The following is an 18,725-nucleotide window of genomic DNA, read 5'->3' as shown; positions in this document are numbered from 1 at the left end:
GGATTTGATGGGCATGGGGAAGGGCCATGCTTGGGTTAATGGACTAAGCATTGGAAGGTATTGGCCAAGTTATCTTTCAAATGAGAATGGCTGCTCTTCAAATTGTGACTTCCGTGGGGCTTACCCTGATGGCAAGTGTGCCACTAACGGTGGAAAACCTATTCAAAGATGGTATGTTCTTGAGGAGTTCTTAGATTTTGAACTATCTATTCAACATCCTACAACTTTTAGCTTAAGTGAATATCTTGTTTTTTTTAAACTTTCAGGTACCATATCCCAAGATCTTACCTGAATTATGGGGAAGAGAACACACTGATTTTATTCGAAAAGTTTGGTGGGACGCCATTGGATATAGATATCTAAACAACGAGGGTGAAAAAGGTATGTGCAATGCCTTATGCTGGAAGCACGTTGGAGCTATCATGCCATGATCGAACCATCTCTGGTATCAAATTTGTGAGCTTTTGGAACCCCATGGCACTTGTGATAATTTCTAGAAGGGTTCCTGCTAGTCCTCCACTGTCTTATTAGTCATCAAGAAGGTATAACTCTGTTTTTGTTAAATAGATTTGGATTTTTTTCTAATGGATGACACTGTGGGTTTTGGGTTTTGGGTTTTTCTGATGAGTTTGTTAGAATTTTGATTGAAATTACACGCATGTCTTGGACAAAGGGAAATGCTCCATTAATGTTTCAGAAAAGAATCTTGGGACAACTGGTTGCAAGAAACGTAATCGGCTCGCTGTTCAAGTTACTTGTTAGAACATCTTGCTTTTTAGGTTTTTAGGTTTTTAGATTTGATATCATTTTCCCTTTTGTGTTCTTGAGATTTGACACAACTTTCCCTATTGTTTTAGGCTTGTAAATATTTACTCCGTTCAAAGGTTATAATAGTTCATTCCTTCCCTCATTGGCCTCTCTCTTCTTCTTCCCTTTCTTCTTCTCCCATACCCCAATGGTTCAATTAAATATCCAATGAAATTCATAGGTAAAGGAAGAAACCTGGTCAAATAGAGATTTTTCTTTTGATCATCTTTCGATTGTTAATACGATATACAAGGACCGCTACTACAAATAGAACTACACTACAAATATCGATTGCTTGTTGTGTAAATTGCGTGAAAGTAGGATACTCCAAATTCGGAAGTCTAAGAGGTTTATAAAACGTTCTTAATGGAAAAAAAAAAGTGAATGAAAGATCCCACTAAATTGAATTGGGTCAAGATTCATTGATCAACATAATAAACATGGGTCAAGATGTTGAGTTTTACCCCTAAAGTTACTTTTTGTTCCTTATGTCTCACTGATCCTCTAATGAACAATTGGTTTGTAGTCCAACCAGTAAACTGAATCCCTCTTAGGCCAATGAAAGGGTGGGGCCCCTTGTTCAAGACCTAGAGTCAGTGCTTAAGGGAACTACCTCTCTTCTATCCTTAAGAGTGGGTAGGAGTGAATTCCATCTTGCACCCGACGTCCCCAGCCATTCACCCAGTCTTACCCCTGAAATGGGAGGCCTATTGAGTCGGCGAACTAGAGTCACTCTCACCCATGTCAATCTAAGGATAATTCCGAATAAACAGGAGTTCATGGTTAGCTCAGGATTAAAACCGAGTTACCTAGGTTATCGAATGAAAAGAAAATCAGTCTCAATAGTAAACGATATTATAAAGTGATAGTGGTTTTCTTCATGGTCCGATCTTATGCAATACTCATTGCATAGGACGCCCCCACTCACATGTCTCCACATGTACAATTTAGTGATCACATTGTTTATATCATATACAAAAGTGGGCCGCATCCATAGTGTCCCCAGAATAAAGTACTCAGCCTTATCCTTATACTATAGATCATTTTGACTATATACTTGAACTTGATCCACTCTTATGTCTCTACATATAGTTCAAGTAATCATACTATAGCCAGAGTGTTCTTAGTTTATTGGATTTAGATTAATGATCGTAAAGGTCACTTTATTCAATAACAATCTTTACTGAATAAACAACAATAATAACTTTATTGAAAATAGAATATGTTTTTGTTTACAAACTATGAGTTTTAGGACATAAAACCCAACAATAATCACTCATGAAGTTCCAAATTGTCATTCCTCAATCAAATCTTGTAAAACATGAAATGATGGTTGAACCAAGCCTATCCAATTTTGTAGATGAGAATGAATGTTTGTTGAATCTTTTTAGCCTTGGATCGTGTAATAGGTTCAATTTGAACATTTGGAACACTATGATCCTTATTATCTTCCCCCTCTTCATAAGTATTCATCCTCAAATCAGAAAAATCATCCCCTACAACAAAAAGACTCAAGTCAGTGACATTGAAAGTAGAATATACTGGTAATTCTATGGAAAGATCAATTTTATATGCATTGTTATTAATTCTTCCAAGGACTTGATAAGGGTCATCCCCTCTTGGATGTAACTTTATTTTCATTTGAGATAGGAATCATTCCTTGCAAAAATGTACCCAAACCAAGTCATTAGATTGAAAAATGATTTCCTTCCGTCCTTTGTTAATTCTTGAAACAACTTTGAAATTTTATTTCAAATTTTGCTCTTTCACCTTTTTGTGCAATGTTTTTATCAAATCTGTCTGACTTGTGGCTGCTTCACTCACAAAAATATTAGAAGAAATATGGAGCAAATTAAGAAGCATAAGTGGATTAAATCCATAAACAAATTCAAAAGAAGAACAATGAGTGGTAGTATGAATTGTTCTATTATATGCAAACTCTACAATTCGCAAACATTCGTCCCAAGACTTAACATTCTTAGAAATAATAGCCCTAAGCAATGCCCCTAAAATTCTATTAACCACCTTAGTTTACCCACCAATATGAGTATGACATGTAGTTCAAGACAACAACTTGGTACACATTTTACCCGACAATATTTTCCAAAAATGACTTAAAAATTTAACATCCCTATCATTGACAATTATTCTAGGGCTTCCATGTAATCTTACTCCTTCATAAAGAATAAGTCAACAACATGTTTTGCATCATCCATCTTGTTGCATGCAATAAAACGAGCCATTTTACTAAATCTGCCTACCACAACAAAAATACTATCTTTACCCTGTTTAGTGTGCAGTAAACCAAGAACAAAATCCATAGGTATATTAGTCCAAGGTTCGTTAGGTACATTCAAAGGAGTGTACAATCCATTTGGTCGTGATCTAGACTTAGCTTCTTTGCATTTAAAACATTGACTACAAAATTTATGAACATCATGCTTCATTTTCGGCCAAAAGAAGTGTTCATGCAACATATTATAAGTTTTATTAATCCCAAAATGTCCCATTAAGCCACCACCATGTGCTTCTTTTACGAGCAAATCTCTGATACAACATTTAGGAATACAAAGCTTACTTTTCTTAAATAAGAATTCATGAAATACATAATAATCATCCACAGCTGTTTTTGTAAGACACGATGCATAAATAATTCCAAAGTCTTGGTCATCTCGATATAATTCTTTAATATGCTCAAATCCAAGAATTTTTGCACTAACAGAAGTAAAAAGATTGTACCTTCTAGATAATGCATCAGCTACCACATTATCCTTACCTTGCTTATATTTGATGACATACGAAAATGTTTCAATAAACTTCATCCACTTTGCATGCCTACGGTTCAGTTTGCTTTGACCCTTAATATACTTCAAGCTTTCATGATCAGAGTAGATCACAAATTCTCTAGGCCATAAGTAGTGTTGCCACACTGTGATTTTGTTGATGGCTCTACAATCCACGCACATGCGCCACGTTCCATCTTTCTTTGGGACCAATAAGACTGGTACAGAACATGGGCTTAAACTCTCTCGTATATAGCCCTTCTCCATGAGCTCCTCTACTGACCTATGAATTTCTTTAGTCTCAGTTGGGTTGGCTCTATAAGCTGGCCTATTAGGAATGACTGCCCCTCGAATGAACTCTATTTTATGTTCAATACCTCTAATGGGAGGTAGTCCTTTAGGAACTTCATCTTGGAATACGTCATCAAATTCCTGTAAAAGAGATTGAAACATACTAGGAAAAGACAAATTGTTATCGTTAGAGACTAAACATCCTTCCTTGTACACAAGTACAATGATGATTTTTTTGTGAGAACATTGCCCTTCTAACCTCTCCAACTCTAGCCAAACAACTCACATTCTTTCCTTTTTTTTTTTTTTTTTCAATTTCATTATCTTTTCTCTATTTTTTTCGGGACTCTTGTTTTTCTTTCAAACAACTCACATTCTTTCCTTTTGAGTCTGGCACCTTAGACCACTCGGCCATCCTGACTACTAATGATGTGTTCCTAAATTGGTTTGAGAGGGGAGTTTAGCATTCTGTATATGAGTGTGTAAATGTCTCCATTGTAGACATGTTTTAAAATTGTGAGGCTGACGAAGATATGTTACGGATTAAAATAGATAATATATACAAATTATTGGAGAGAGGAACCAAACAATCCTAACACAAGAAGCTAAAACCTCTCTCTAATATCTACTAAATTGTTGGAGAGAGGAACGAAACAATCCTAACACAAGCGGCTAAAACCTCTCTCTAATATCTACTAATTGTTGGAGAGAGGAAGGAAACAATCCTAACACAAGCGGCTGAAACCTCTCTCTAATATCTACTAATTGTTGGAGAGAGGAACCAAAACAATCCTTACACAAGCTGCTAAAATCTCTCTTTAATATCTACTTATTGTCGCCTCTCTCTAATATCTACTAATTGTTGGAGAGAGGAAACACAAGGGGGCGAACACCTCTCTCTAATATCTACTAATTGTCTCCTCTCTCTAATATCTACTCATTGTTTGTTGGAGAGAGGAACGAAACAATACTATCACAAGCGGCTAAAACCTCTCTCTAATATCTACTAATTGTTTGTTGGAGGGAGGAAGGAAACAATCCTATCACAACCCGCGAAAACCTCTCTCTAATATCTACTAATTGTTGGAGAGAGGAACTAAACAATCGTAACACAAGCCGCGAAAACCTCTCTCTAATAGTTTAAAACTGTGAGGCTGACGGCAATACCTAATGGGAAAAAATGGACAATTTTGCCTCACAATAATATGAGATGCCAGAAGTGGGATTTAAACCCACAGGATTTAAACCCACGCCCTCTTATGAGAACCAAAACTTGAGTCTGGTGCCTTACACCACTCAACCATCTTGACTGCTAATGATGTGTTCTTGGATTGGTTTGAGAGGGGAGTTTAGCATTCCGTATATGAGTGTGTAAATATCTCCATAGTAGACGCGTTTTAAAACTATGAGGCTGACGACGATACATCACAAATTAAAATAGATAATATCTACTAATTGTTGGAGAGAGGAACGAAACAATCCTAACAAGCGGCGAAAACTACCTTCTAATAGGCGCGTTTTAAAACTGTGAGGCTGACGACAATACCTAATGGGAAAAAATGGAGAATGTCTGCTAGCAGTGCGCTTGGACTTTTACGAATGATATCAGAGATAGTCACCAGGCGATGCGCTAGTGAGGACGCTTGGCCCTCAGAAGGGGTGGATTTTGAGATCCCACATCGATTGGAGAGGTGAAGAAACATTTCTTACAAGGGTCTGAAAACCGCTCCTTAGTAGATGCAGTTTAAAACCATGAGGGTGACAGCGATACGTAACGAACGAAAGCAGACAATATCAACTAATGGTGGTCTTGGATTGTAACAAATGATTGGCTGGAATAGTTTAGTTGGTTAGGGCATGTGGTTAACCACAAGGTTGGAGGTTCAGGCCCTCCTTCTAGCGATGCAAAGGAAGCATACCTTATCATAATGGGTGTTGGTGCCTTCTCTCTGGTATAAATTTTCAATCAACTTCGGTTTGTGATGAACTAACTTGAACTTACAGATATTCTCAAAAAATCATTTTTTCACTTTCAGAAAACACTGGCTTGTCATTTGATATCCACCATGGTAGGAAGTTCTTATCATTGATAAACAATGATGCTTTCGACCTAAAGCCCACAATAGTAGTAGATTTTATCTACTTCGGCTCGTATTTTGCCTCACAATAATATGAAATGTCAGAAGTGGGATTTGAGAAACCACGCCCTCTTACGAGGACCAAAACTTGAGTCTGGCCCCTTAGACCACTCGGCCATCCTGACTGCTATTGGTGTGTTCCCGAATTGGTTTGATTGGGGAGTTTAGCATTCCGTACATGGGTGTGTAAATATCTCCATAATAGACACGTTTTAAAACTGTGAGGCCGACAACCATACGTAATGGATTAAAATAGATAATATGTACTAACTGTTGGAGAGAGGAATGAAACAATCCTAATAAGGGTGCGAAAACCTCTCCCTAATAGACTTGTAAAACTGTGAGGCTGATGGCAATACCTATTTTGAAAAAATGAACAATGTTTGCTAGTAGTGCGCTTGGACTTTTACGAATGATATCAGAGCTAGTCACCAGGCGATGCGCCAGTGAGGACGCTTGGCCCTCAGAAGAGTGGATTGTGAGATCCCACATCGATTGGAGAGGTGAAGAAACATTTCTTACAAGGGTTTGAAAACCTCTCCTTAGTAGATGCGGTTTAAAACCATGAGGGTGACAGCGATACGTAACGAACGAAAGCAGACAATATCAACTAATGGTGGTCTTGGATTGTAACAAATGATTGGCTGGAATAGCTCAGTTGGTTAGAGCGTGTGACAAGGTTCAAGCCCTCCTTCTAGCGATGGGAATGAAGCATACAAATTTTTTTTAATGAAGTTGGGCTCGTGACATGGCGTGTAATAGAACTTCTAGATATTTTCAAAATTTGATGTTTTAAAAATCATATTTTGACACTTCTAAAACTCTAGTGAGATCAATTGATATCCATCAAGTTCTATTTCTTAACTTTGAAAAGTTAAATTCTAGGAAGTTCTTATCATTTTTGGATAATTAATTATGCTTTCAACCCAAGCCCTGAACGATAGTAGAAAGAGGGTGTGTAAACGTCTCCCTAGTAGACGCATTTTAAAATTGTGAGGCTGACGACGATACGTAATAGATTAAAATAGATAATATATACTAGCGATTGGAGAGAGGAACGAAACAATCCTAATAAAGGTACTGAAGCCTCTCCCTAATAGTCGCATTTTAAAACTTTGAGGCTGACGACAATACATAATGGGCCAAAATGGACAATGTCTGCTAGCAGTGCACTTGGACTTTTACCAATGATATTAGAGCTAGTCACTAGGCGATGTACCCGTGAGTATGCTTGGCACTCAGAATGTGTGGATAGTGAGATCCCACATTGATTGGAGAGGTGAAGAAACATTTCTTACAAGGGTCTGAAAACCTCTTCCTATCAGATGCAGTTTAAAATCGTGAGACTGATAGCAATACTTAATGAACGAAAGCAGACAAAATAAACTAGTGGTGGGCTTGGATTATTTGTTATATTTAAGCTAGTTTTTAATATAGGAATTAAGTTACATGGTAACCCACATAGGTTACAATCTTCCACCATTAATTAGTCATTTTAATATAGAGGTCATGGTATTTCTCATTTACTAGCCAATTTAATTTGGGAGTTATGTGTCACATACATTAACGTTGTAAGGCTTATATAAAGCCTTCTCTCGTTTGATTAGAGACATCACATTTTTGGAATAAAAAAAGAATAGAATTTCTTTTTTTTTTTTTAGCATTGGTGAGAACTAAGATTTTCTTTGCAAATTCAAGTGGTTAGAATTTGCATGCTATGCTAGTGTCAATCAAGTGGTATTGATCAAACCTCTTATGAAGTGATTCGAATCATGAGTTGAGAAACAAGTTTTTTTTACTCTTGATCTTGATCATCAAGGTAATCCGTTCCATACTTTCCCTTAGGTTGATTCCATATATATATTCAATTTGTATAGTATGTTCACATTCTGTCTAAAAAAAATATAAAGCACAAAAAATAACAAAATAAAAATATTATTTTTGTGCTTTAATTCATGTTGACATATTTTATAAAGCGTTAGATCTGGATCTTATCAACACTTTGTTCTTCTTTAAGATCTTCTAAATCAATTTTCGGTAAATTTATTACATTTTTGCCAATATTACGGAATAAAAAAAAAAAAAAAAAAAAAAGAAAGCTTATTGATGTTAAATGTTTTTTTTTCCTCTTTATTAGTATATGTAACTCTAATATGTTATTGGATTGCTCCCCTAATACCCTTGTTTATGTGTTGAGCGTGGTGTGTATTCACTTTGAATTGCACTCACCTCTATAACATAACTTGTCTCACATCCCAATTTTTTTTGGAGTGTGATTTGTTTGTGCTCAATTGTGAGGGTGAGATTGTAAGGGAATAATACATTGATTCGAGTGTTGAGTGCTAAGCACGAGTGAACTACATTTACGTGTGAACACACGTGAGGGAGCACTTGTGAGATCCTTTTTTTTTTTTTTTTTTCTTTTAACTTTCTTTTGTAGCATGGTAAATCCAGACGACAATCCTAACATTATTGATGCACGATTGAGAGAAGCACAACAACGAACCATGGAAAGACTAATTTGAGGAATAGAAGAGTTGACCAATCAAATAAGTAGATTTTAAATTCAAAATCAAGCTCAAGAGAGGATTCCACTACCTGCCCAATCTACTGATCAATATGAGGAAGATAATTCTGAACAACACGAGCATAATCCACATGCGGTTGGTCGTGGCTTGATGCAAGGGAGAGTCCGTGGAAGAAGGTATCATAATTTACCACAATGAGTTCTTTATGACAATAGAATTGATCGTAACGTGGGGAGAATCAAATTAAAACTTCCCAAGTTTTATGGCAAAATCGATCCAGAGGAGTACCTTGAATGGGAGAAAACGGTGGAGTCGGTGTTCAATTGTCATAATTGTAGTGATGAAAAGAAGGTACGGTTAGATGTCAAGTAGGAGAAGAAATCTTGAAGCACCAATTAATTCATGGTACGAGTTCAAAGAGTTCATGCGGAAGTGTTTTGTTCCACATTATTTTTAATGAGACATGGTGCAAAAGCTTCAAGCATTGAACAAGGACGCAAATCTGTGGAGGATTATTACAAGGAGATGGATACATTGATGGATCGACTTGATCTCGATGAGGACATCGAAACTCTCATGGCGCGATTTCTTAATGGGTTAAACACAGAGATTGCAGACAAGACTGATTTACAGACTTATTCTGATATCGAGGAGTTGTTGCACATTGTAATTAAGATCGAGAGGCAAATCCAACGAAGGTCTCAACAGTATTCTTCTAAAACTGTCACGACTCGATTTTTGAGGCTTCGAAAAATCGAATCGTGACTAAAAAGATGAAATCGCAAAAAAAATGAAAGGTAAAAATACCATTTAATTAAAACAAAATCTAGAAAAGTTTTGTTAAAATACAAATATAAAAGGAATTACAAATACAAAATTAAAATGAATTCGCAAAAGACTCCAAAAGACCGAAAAGGGACTGACGCTCCAGAACGACCCCCTCTGTGACCGCACAGCTCTTGAACGTTCCTCCACCTCGACCGACACCTGACAAAAAAAAGTAGAAAATAATGAGTATAAAAATTATACTCAGTAAGTCACCTACTTGTAGGCTCTATTCGCATCTTAATTTAACAGAATTCCCACGGTTTCCTACTTCGGTTCTAGGACATCTGGTTCGAATCTTAGTCCCTTGGGGCTTGCCTCTTGGGTTTCAGCGGCTCATCGTCCTTTCATTAAACGCCTAGAGGTTCCTTATGCCAAGCTAATGTGGTCGGTATCTCTCTATGAGGTGCTACTTCTACATGGCTATCTAGGACTACATGGTATCTAGCCTAGGGGTGTGCTGAATACCCCTACGCCCATAAAGTCCCCCCTATGGGGGGCGCGACCCAACCCGTTCCCATGCAGCTAATGGGTTGTACGATGTGGGGACACATTTCCCATGCGAAATGGCTAAGAGTAATAAGGACTGGTCAGGGTCCCTTGGTCCTCCCACGAAGCTATAGATACCATTCTCACGCTAGCAATCTATGAACACTCCGAGGTACCTTCTTGCCGTGGTAAACCGCTAAGTTCCTAGGGGAAAATTAAATCTGGCTGGAGCGACATATCGCTCCTAACAATAATTCCCTAAGTTTATCATAGAAATGGGCCCTAGAAATTAACATAGTGTGCATGCAATCGTCTTCTAACATCATACTATATAATCATGCAAACTAGGCATACCGGCTCAACGAGGCGATGACCTTCATCAAGCACCCAGAGCACGAAATTCACGCTCAATGGGGCGAATTCGTCCATCAAGCATCCGGAACACGGAATACACAATTGCAACATAAATTAAATGCATGCATACATACAGCGGAAGCATGAAGCATACAACAACACTCATGTAATTCACCCAATACAATCATATCAAATACTCTGACTAACAATTTACATGGAGAGCTAATCTGAAGTAAAAATATTAGCATGCATGCAATCCAAGCGAATCCTATAAGTATTTCTTCCTAAATACCGGGTGGTGACTTACCTGGTTGACGCGTGCCCTTTTTGCTAGTGTTTCTTTGCCCGTGAGGTGTCCAAAAATACTGATTTCTTTAAATTAGATCCCTATTCATGTAAAAAAAGTATTAGAACTGGAATGGGGACAAAAATCAGGCAAACAGAAAGCAACCGGGCCAAATTGGCCGTTCCACGCGCGCTCACGCGCCAGCAGCGCACTGGGAGTGCGTGGTCACGCGCGCGGGAAGGCGCTAGTCACAGGCTGCATGCGCGCCCGCTTCCGCGTAGTCACGGGTCAGTCGCTCTGGTCAGCTCGGCTCGCGTTTGTGGTTTGGCCCGGCTTGCAGGCGACACGTGTCGACGCCTCGCTGGAGCTGCGTTGCTCCAGTCGATGGTCGACGCATGTCTGGCGCCTGTTGCCGCTCGCCGGCCGCCCCCCTTTTTTTCTTCTTCTTTCTTCTCTGTCCTCTGAAAACCGAAACACAGTCCCCTTTTCCGATTTTCATATCTTTTGATCCGTAGATCGGATCGATATGATTCCTTCGGCAAAGTTCTAGATCGTGTTACGGGCTACATCCTAGTATTTTGTTTTTTTGTAATTTTTTGCTTGACTACTAGACGAGTTCAGAACGTCGGAATTTCACTCACCGTTCTCAGATGACTCTCGGACCTCCGCCTTTAGGTTGAGATCTCGGCCAAACTTCTTCACAGATCATGCGTAGAGTTGTTCCTAGATGAATATATCAAGATTTCAGATCTTGATTCACAAAGGAAAACCGTAGATCTAAGAAAACGTTCAAGATCCTTACCTGGCGGGTTTTTCGATTTCTGGATGAAAAATGGGACTCCGGCCACCCACATTCTTTTTTCCATTCCAAGAAAGTCTCACTCCATCATGATCTTCACCTCCTTGCATCATGATCTTCACCGTAATAGATTGCGACGGTAGTTTTTGGTGAGTCTTCCCGCGGTTCATCCTTTCTCCTCTCTCTAGGTTCTCTCAACCCCTTTCTCTCACTATTTCTCTTTTGCAGTACTCTGTATGGGGTTTCATTTGGACCACTTAGGTGGTTGGAGGGGCAAATTTACATATTTTCCCCTGACTTTTCCTTTTTTTTTTCTTTTTCTATTTCTATTTATCTTTTTTCGGTATTACAAAAACATATTCCAATTCTACTTCTACATGAAAAAAGGATAGTAAGAACATTGATTATAAGCATAGAAATCAAGAGATTCATGAGGAGCCTCATGCTAAATTTGAGAAAGGTGAGAATTCTAGAACAGTGAAAGAAAAAATAGAAAAGTCTAATGTTCGAAATAGGGATCTAAAGTGTTGGAGATGTCAAGGGGTAGACACTAGAGTAGAGATTGCCCAAATACAAGAATTATGACCATTAAGGAGGGAGAAATTGTTATAGATGACGAGGCACATGACTACATAAATGAGGAAAATGATGAGAGTGAGGAGTTTAGTGAAGAGGACCCTACACATATATCTATGGTTACTCGACGAGCTCTAAACACCCACATTAAGGAGGACGGCTTAGACCAATGAGAGAACTTATTTCAAACTCGGTGCCTTGTTCAATCAGTACCTTGTAGTGTTGTCATTGATAGCGGTAGTTGCACCAATGTTGTGAGTTCCATTCTAGTCACAAGATTTAATTTAAAGACACAACCACATCCAAGATCCTACAAGCTTCAATGGTTGAGTGATCGTAGGGAAGTACGGGTAACTCAACAAGCTCTTGTTTCTTTTAATATTGGAAAATATGTTGATGATATTTTATGTGATGTTGTATCCATGCATGTTGGAGATTTACTACTGGGGAGGCTTGGCAATTTGATCGTCGGGTAATGTATGATGGGTATGCAAATCGATACTCTTTTACTCACAAGGGTAGAAAAACTACTTTTTTTCCATTGTCTCCAAAAGATGTACTTATTGATCATTGCAAACTTGAAAAGAAAATGCAAGAGGCGGATGCAAAAGCAAAGATTGAAAAAGAATCAAGTGAAAAAAAGAGCTTAAGTGAAAAGCAAGAGTAGGACCCAGCCTAGAGAGAAAAAAAAAAAAAAAAAAAAAGAGAGAAAAGTCAAATCTATAAGCTTGTATGTTAGATCAAGTGAGGCTAGGAATGTTTTGCTCTCTAACCAGACTATTCTTGTACTTATGTGCAAAGGGTCTTGTAACTTTACTAACACACTGAATCCTTCTTTGCCTAGTGATTTTGTTGTGCTTTTGCAAGAGTTTGAAGATTTCTTTTTCGAGGAGATGCCTAGTAGTTTTCCACCACTTAGAGGGATTGAACACAAGATTGACTTCATTCCTAGCGAGCCCATTCCAAACCAACCAACAGGACTAATCCAAAGGAGGCCGAAGAGATACAAAGGCAAGTAAGTGAACTCCTTGCTAAAGGGTATGTACGTGAATGTTTGAGTCCTTGTTTTGTTCCAGTTATTCTTGTACCTAAGAAAGATGGTTCTTAGCGTATGTGTGTTGATTGTAGGGCTATAAACAAGATAACTATAAAGTATAGGCATCAAATTCCTAGATTAGATGATATGCTTGATGAGTTGCATGGATGCCGTCTTTTTACTAAGATTAATTTAAAATTGGGTTATCATCAAATTCGCATGTATATTGGGGATGAGTTGCATATTCGCCATGTAAAATTTTGAAGCCATTTTTGGCATGTTTTATTGGGTAAGTTAGGAAGTGAGCCAGTATATTCAACTACTTGTCATCCTCAAACTGAAGTTGTTAACGGAACAATGACTACTGAGCTTAGGGCTATTATTGATAAGAATCTTAAGACTTAAGAGGATTGTTTGTCATTTATAGAATTTGCATACAATAGGGTTGTTCATACCACTACTAAATGCACACCTTTTGAAATTGTTTATGGCTTTAATCCTTTAACCCCCCATTGACTTGTTACCTATGCCGTCATAAGAGTTTGTGAATTTCGATGCAAATTTCAAGGTTGAGTTTGTTTATAAACTACACAAGCAAGTAAAAGAACAAATTGTGAAGCAAAATTCCAAGGTTGCCACCCAAATTAATAAAGGACGCAAGATTGTTATCTTCAAGCTAGGAGATTGGGTTTGGGTGCATTTCCGAAAAGAAAGATTTTCTACTCAAAGAAAATCTAAGCTTTTACCATGAGGAGATGGACCTTTTCAAGTTCTTGAGCGTATCAATGACAATGCTTATAAAATTGATTTACCAGGTATGTATGGTGTTAGTGCAACTTTTAATGTTGTTGATTTGAGTCCTTTTGATGTAGGTGATGGCTGGGATTCGAGGATGAATCCTTCTCAAGAGAGGGAGAATGATATGAACCACGACCAAGGAATTTCCATACCTCAAGGTCCAATTACAAGGACGAGAGCCAAGAAGCTACAACAAACCTTGTTCACTTATATTCAAGCGATGGTGAGCTCATCAAAGGAAAGTCTAGAAATCGTTGGAGACCTCTCTTATAATGTTGTGCAAAATTGAGCGTCAAGAAAGAGATGCATTAAATACATTTTAAGTTGCATTTAATGAACTCCACGGAATTTATGTGACTAGTAATTTAGGAACTAGTTTAGTGCACCATTTAATTATAATTTAAATATTTGACTAATAAGCAATATTTATGTGTTTCATTCCTTGCACCATTTAATTATAATTTAAATATTTGTTGGTCATATTTAAACTAATTTTTAATACAGGAGTTAAAGGTTAGATTGTAACCCACCATTAACTTTTCTGTAAAGGCTATATAAGTCTTTAAAGGTTAGATTGTAACCCACCATTAACTTCTTTTCTGTAAAGGCTATATAAGTCTTCGTTACTGTAAAGGCTATATAAGCCTTCTTTTCTTTGATTAGAGACATTTTTTAATTAAAAAAATAATAGAATTTCTTTTTTGTAAAGGCTCTATAAGCCTTGTTTTCTAGACATCACATTTTGGAATTAAAAAAAAAAATGCTTTGATGAGAGCATGCTAGAGTTATTCAAGCGGTATTGATCAAAACTCTTGTGGAGTGATTCGAATCACGAGTTTAGAAACAAGGTTCCATACTTTCCCTTCTGTTGATTCCATATCACTTCGAAAAGTTAAAATCTACAAATTTCTTATTATCATTTAATATTCGAATCACGAGTTTAGAAACGAGGTTCCATACTTTCCCTTCGGTTGATTCCATATCACTTTGAAAAGTTAAAATCTACAAATTTCTTATTATACATTTGATATTCAAATCACGAGTTTAGAAACGAGGTTCCATACTTTCCCTTCGGTTGATTCCATATCACTTTGAAAAGTTAAAATCTACAAATTTCTTATCTTATTATCATTTGATAAACTAATGATGCTTTTGACCCAAGCCCACAACGATAGTAGATATTATCCACTCCCGCATTGGTTTGAGAGGGTATGAAACATTCTTTATATGGGTGTGTAAACTGTGAGGCTGATGCCAATATCTAATGGGCAGTGCGCTTGGACTATTACAAATGATATCAGAACTAATCACTAAGCGATATGCGAGTGAGGACGCTTGGCTCTCAGAAGGGTTGGATAAGTAGATCACACGTCGATTGGAGAGGTGAAGAAACATTTCTTACAAGGGTCTAAAAACCTCTCCTTATTAGATACGGTTTAAAATTGTGAGGCTGACAGCGATACGTAACGAACGAAACCATTCAATATCAACTAGTGGTGGACTTGGATTGTAACAAATGATTGGCTGGAATAGGTCAGTTGGTTAGAGCGTGTGGCTGTTAACCACAAGGTCGGAGGTCGTCAAGCCCTTCTTCTAGTGATGGGAATGAAGCGTAACTTATAACGATGTTTGTTCTTCTCCCTAGTAGAAATTTTCAATCAACTTGGTTTTGTGACGTGGCGTGTAAGAGAACTAACTGGAACTTTGATACATTCTCAAAATTTGAAGTTTTAAAAATCATGTTTTCACACTTCTAAAACTCTAGTGAGTTCAATTGATATCCACGATGGTAGTTTTCTTCCATGACTTAACTTTGAAATGTTTAAATCTACGAAGTTCTTATCATTGATTGGTAAGCTAATGATACTTTCAACCCAAGCCTCCCAACACTAGTAGATATTATCTACTGAGATCCCTCATTGGTTTGAGGAGAATGAAGCATTCTTTTCAAGGGTGTGTAAACCAAATACTGATTCTCATATTTATGTAAATATTTTACATTTCCATTTATCACAAAATCATTTGTCGCAAGATTTAGAATAGTTGACTGGCCATGTGTGGGTCACGAGCCACAATATTTCAACACAAGGGAGAATAGATCGACATGAAAGGACCCCAGTGCAGTAAAGTCTTGTTCTCAAACCTTCTTCTTCGTCAACGGTGTAAATCCCATGCATTTTTTTTAGATCCCATATCGAATAGCGTATGTTTTAAACTAAAAAATAAAATTTCAAGAATTAAGCATGTATTAATATGATGTTAATCTAAGATTAGAAATTGACTATGGAGTAGACCTCTATGTTATAGGAATTTAGATCTTTGGATTAGAACTTTGATATCAAAATTATGATACATCACTCTAATAGTTGACTGTATTTTCAATTTTGGGATTAGAGAAATATAGATAATTACAAAAAAAAAAAAAAAACTAAATATAAAAGTTGGCTAATGTTCTAGTAAATTACTATGCAAGAATAATTAAAACTTAGCCAAAATCGACAGGAAATAGGTCCAAAAACTAGAAGCAAATGCAAATGCAAAAAAAAAAAAAAAAAAAAAAAAAAAAAAAAAAAGGAAAGCGTTGAAATAGTCGAAATTCAAGCTTAAAACTGAAGCTCAGCCTCGGAGATTAGCAGAACCCAAACCATAGGTTCGTATCTGATGAGAGCTTTTAACTTTTCTATTGTAGTCTTTTACTAATGAGAGCTTTTAACTTTCCTATTGTAGCGCCCTTTTCCATTTCTAGTTTTTTGGCTTGTTGATATTCGAATCACGAGTTTAGAAACGAGGTTCCAATTCTATCTTTTAGTTGTTGATTCACCATTTTTGTTTTAGTCTATTTGCTAAGATTGTTTTCGCAATTCTTTTTGTCTCTTGAAATATAAGAGATTTGGAACGGTTGGGACGTAGATAGTTTCATAAGTTTGTTTTTTTTAGTAGCATAAGAAGCTTGTTCCCCAATGTCCCTCCATTTCCCTTCTAGCATTTTATTTCAATGTTCATATTAATTATTTCTTCCTAGACATGGTCACTGACAAGATTTTTCTCGCTCTCTTCACTCACTGCCAAAAGCGTGGAGCACTGATACAATTAAAATTTACGGGAGATCATCCACATGTGACTTCATTGGTGGTCTAAACTTTTGAAAAGAATGCAGTTTACAATTAATAACCACTACACATGTACTTTCACAATTAATGGGTGATGGGTGTAAAAACAACGTCATGGTGGGTGTCTTGGTGTAATGTACTTGCTCTAGCATCAAAACTCTTCATTTTTTTTTTTGTTTTAAATGACCAAAAGATAAAAAAAAAAAAAATAAATTTTACGGGCATCACTCATTTCTTAGTTCCCAAAAAAATAAAACACAACAATAAAACATTATAAATGTACATTCACTTTTCACGGGTATTGGGTTTGATGATATTTTTAATAGTCCAAGGCTTTATACATGTTCGTACTTTCCACAGATGTTAGGTGTGATGAATTGTTTAAAGGCTAACCTTCAAGGCTTTATACGTGTATCACGCTTCATAGGTATTGAGTCTGATGCTTTTTTATGGAGGTAACATCTAACACTTTTGATATTCTTGTAGGTGTGTTTGCGTTGGAGGGGTGGGTGGACATTATGGGTGTGTAAGGGTGCATGAGGTGTTGGTACGGCATGTATCACACATAGCATAGATGGCCTTGATTTGGAGCATGTCCAATCCATCAACACTTAACATGCAAAATCATTACTTTGCCTACAACCTCCATGACACTTCAAATAAATAAATTGGTTTATTGTGTGGGGAGGGACGAAGGGCTGAATCTCAATGGATCATGGCAGCAAGGCCACTCTGCCATTTACAATACCCTGTCGCATATTTAAGTCGTCTGCAAAGGATTCTACCCATCGCTCAGTGGGAATTACGTTACAAGGCGGCCCTTGAGACTCATCCGTCACAAGGGCTTAGCCAACGACACATGCCTTTGGGGCCAAAAGGCCCCTACTGCTAGTCGGCAATCAAGCAATGGGCGCATGCATCACTTCTAGCCCAGATTCTGACTTAGAGGCGTTCAGTCATAATCCAGCGCACAATAGCTTCGCGCCACTGGCTTTTCAACCAAGCGCGATGACCAATTGGGCAAATCAACGGTTCATCTCGTACTAGGTTGAATTACTATTGCGACACTGTCATCAGTAGGGTAAAACTAACCTGTCTCACGACGGTCTAAACCCAGCTCACATTCCCTATTGGTGGGTGAACAATCCAACACTTGGTGAATTCTGCTTCACAATGATAGGAAGAGCCGACATCGAAGGATAAAAAAGCAATGTCGCTATGAACGCTTGGCTGCCACAAGCTAGTTATCCCTGTGGTAACTTTTCTGACACCTCTAGCTTCAAATTTCGAAGGTCTAAAGGATCGATAGGACACGCTTTTATGGTTTGTATTCGTACTAAAAATCAGAATCAAACGAGCTTTTACCCTTTTGTTCCACACGAGAGTTCTATTCTCGTTGATCTCATCTTAGAACACCTGCATTATCTTTTAACAGATGGGCCGCCCCAGCCAAACTCCCCAACTGACAATGTCTTCCGCCCGGATCGCCCACCGAGGTAGGCATTGGGTCCAAAAAGAGGGGCAGTGCCCCGCTTCCGATTCACGGAATAAGTAAAATAACGTTAAAAGTAGTGACATTTCACTTTCGCCTTTCGGCTCCTACTTATCCTACACCTCTCAAGTCATTTCACAAAGTCGTGCTAAAAACATGTTCGTGTATGCAATCACAATGATAATTTTTTAACATCAACAAAATGAAGTAAATAAGGAAATCACTTACACAATTTGCGAAATATGCAACTGAAGTCTAAAATTCCAAACCAATTTCCATTCCTCAAGGTTTCTCTCCAAAGAAATGACATAAATAAAGGATTGAAATGACTTAACAAGACATTACAGACTAATGAATAGAAGTGTTGAAGGATAGAAGAGTTGAAGGATAATGTAACACTTCTAATTCTTTTA

General features: G+C 37.5%; 1 pseudogene; it reads right to left on the bottom strand.

Annotated features, from left to right (window-relative positions):
* Positions 1 to 17,504: 17,504 nt before the first annotated feature.
* On the bottom strand, positions 17,505 to 18,498 carry LOC147788928 (25S ribosomal RNA; annotated as a pseudogene; the record flags this gene model as incomplete).
* Between the last annotated feature and the right edge of the window lie 227 nt (positions 18,499 to 18,725).

Source organism: Cucurbita pepo, chromosome 16, assembly GCF_057944985.1.
Source record: "Cucurbita pepo subsp. pepo isolate OVF chromosome 16, ASM5794498v1, whole genome shotgun sequence".
NCBI lineage: Eukaryota > Viridiplantae > Streptophyta > Magnoliopsida > Cucurbitales > Cucurbitaceae > Cucurbita > Cucurbita pepo.
Note: the sequence above shows the minus strand (reverse complement) of the source record. Positions and strands in the feature narration are given on the sequence as shown.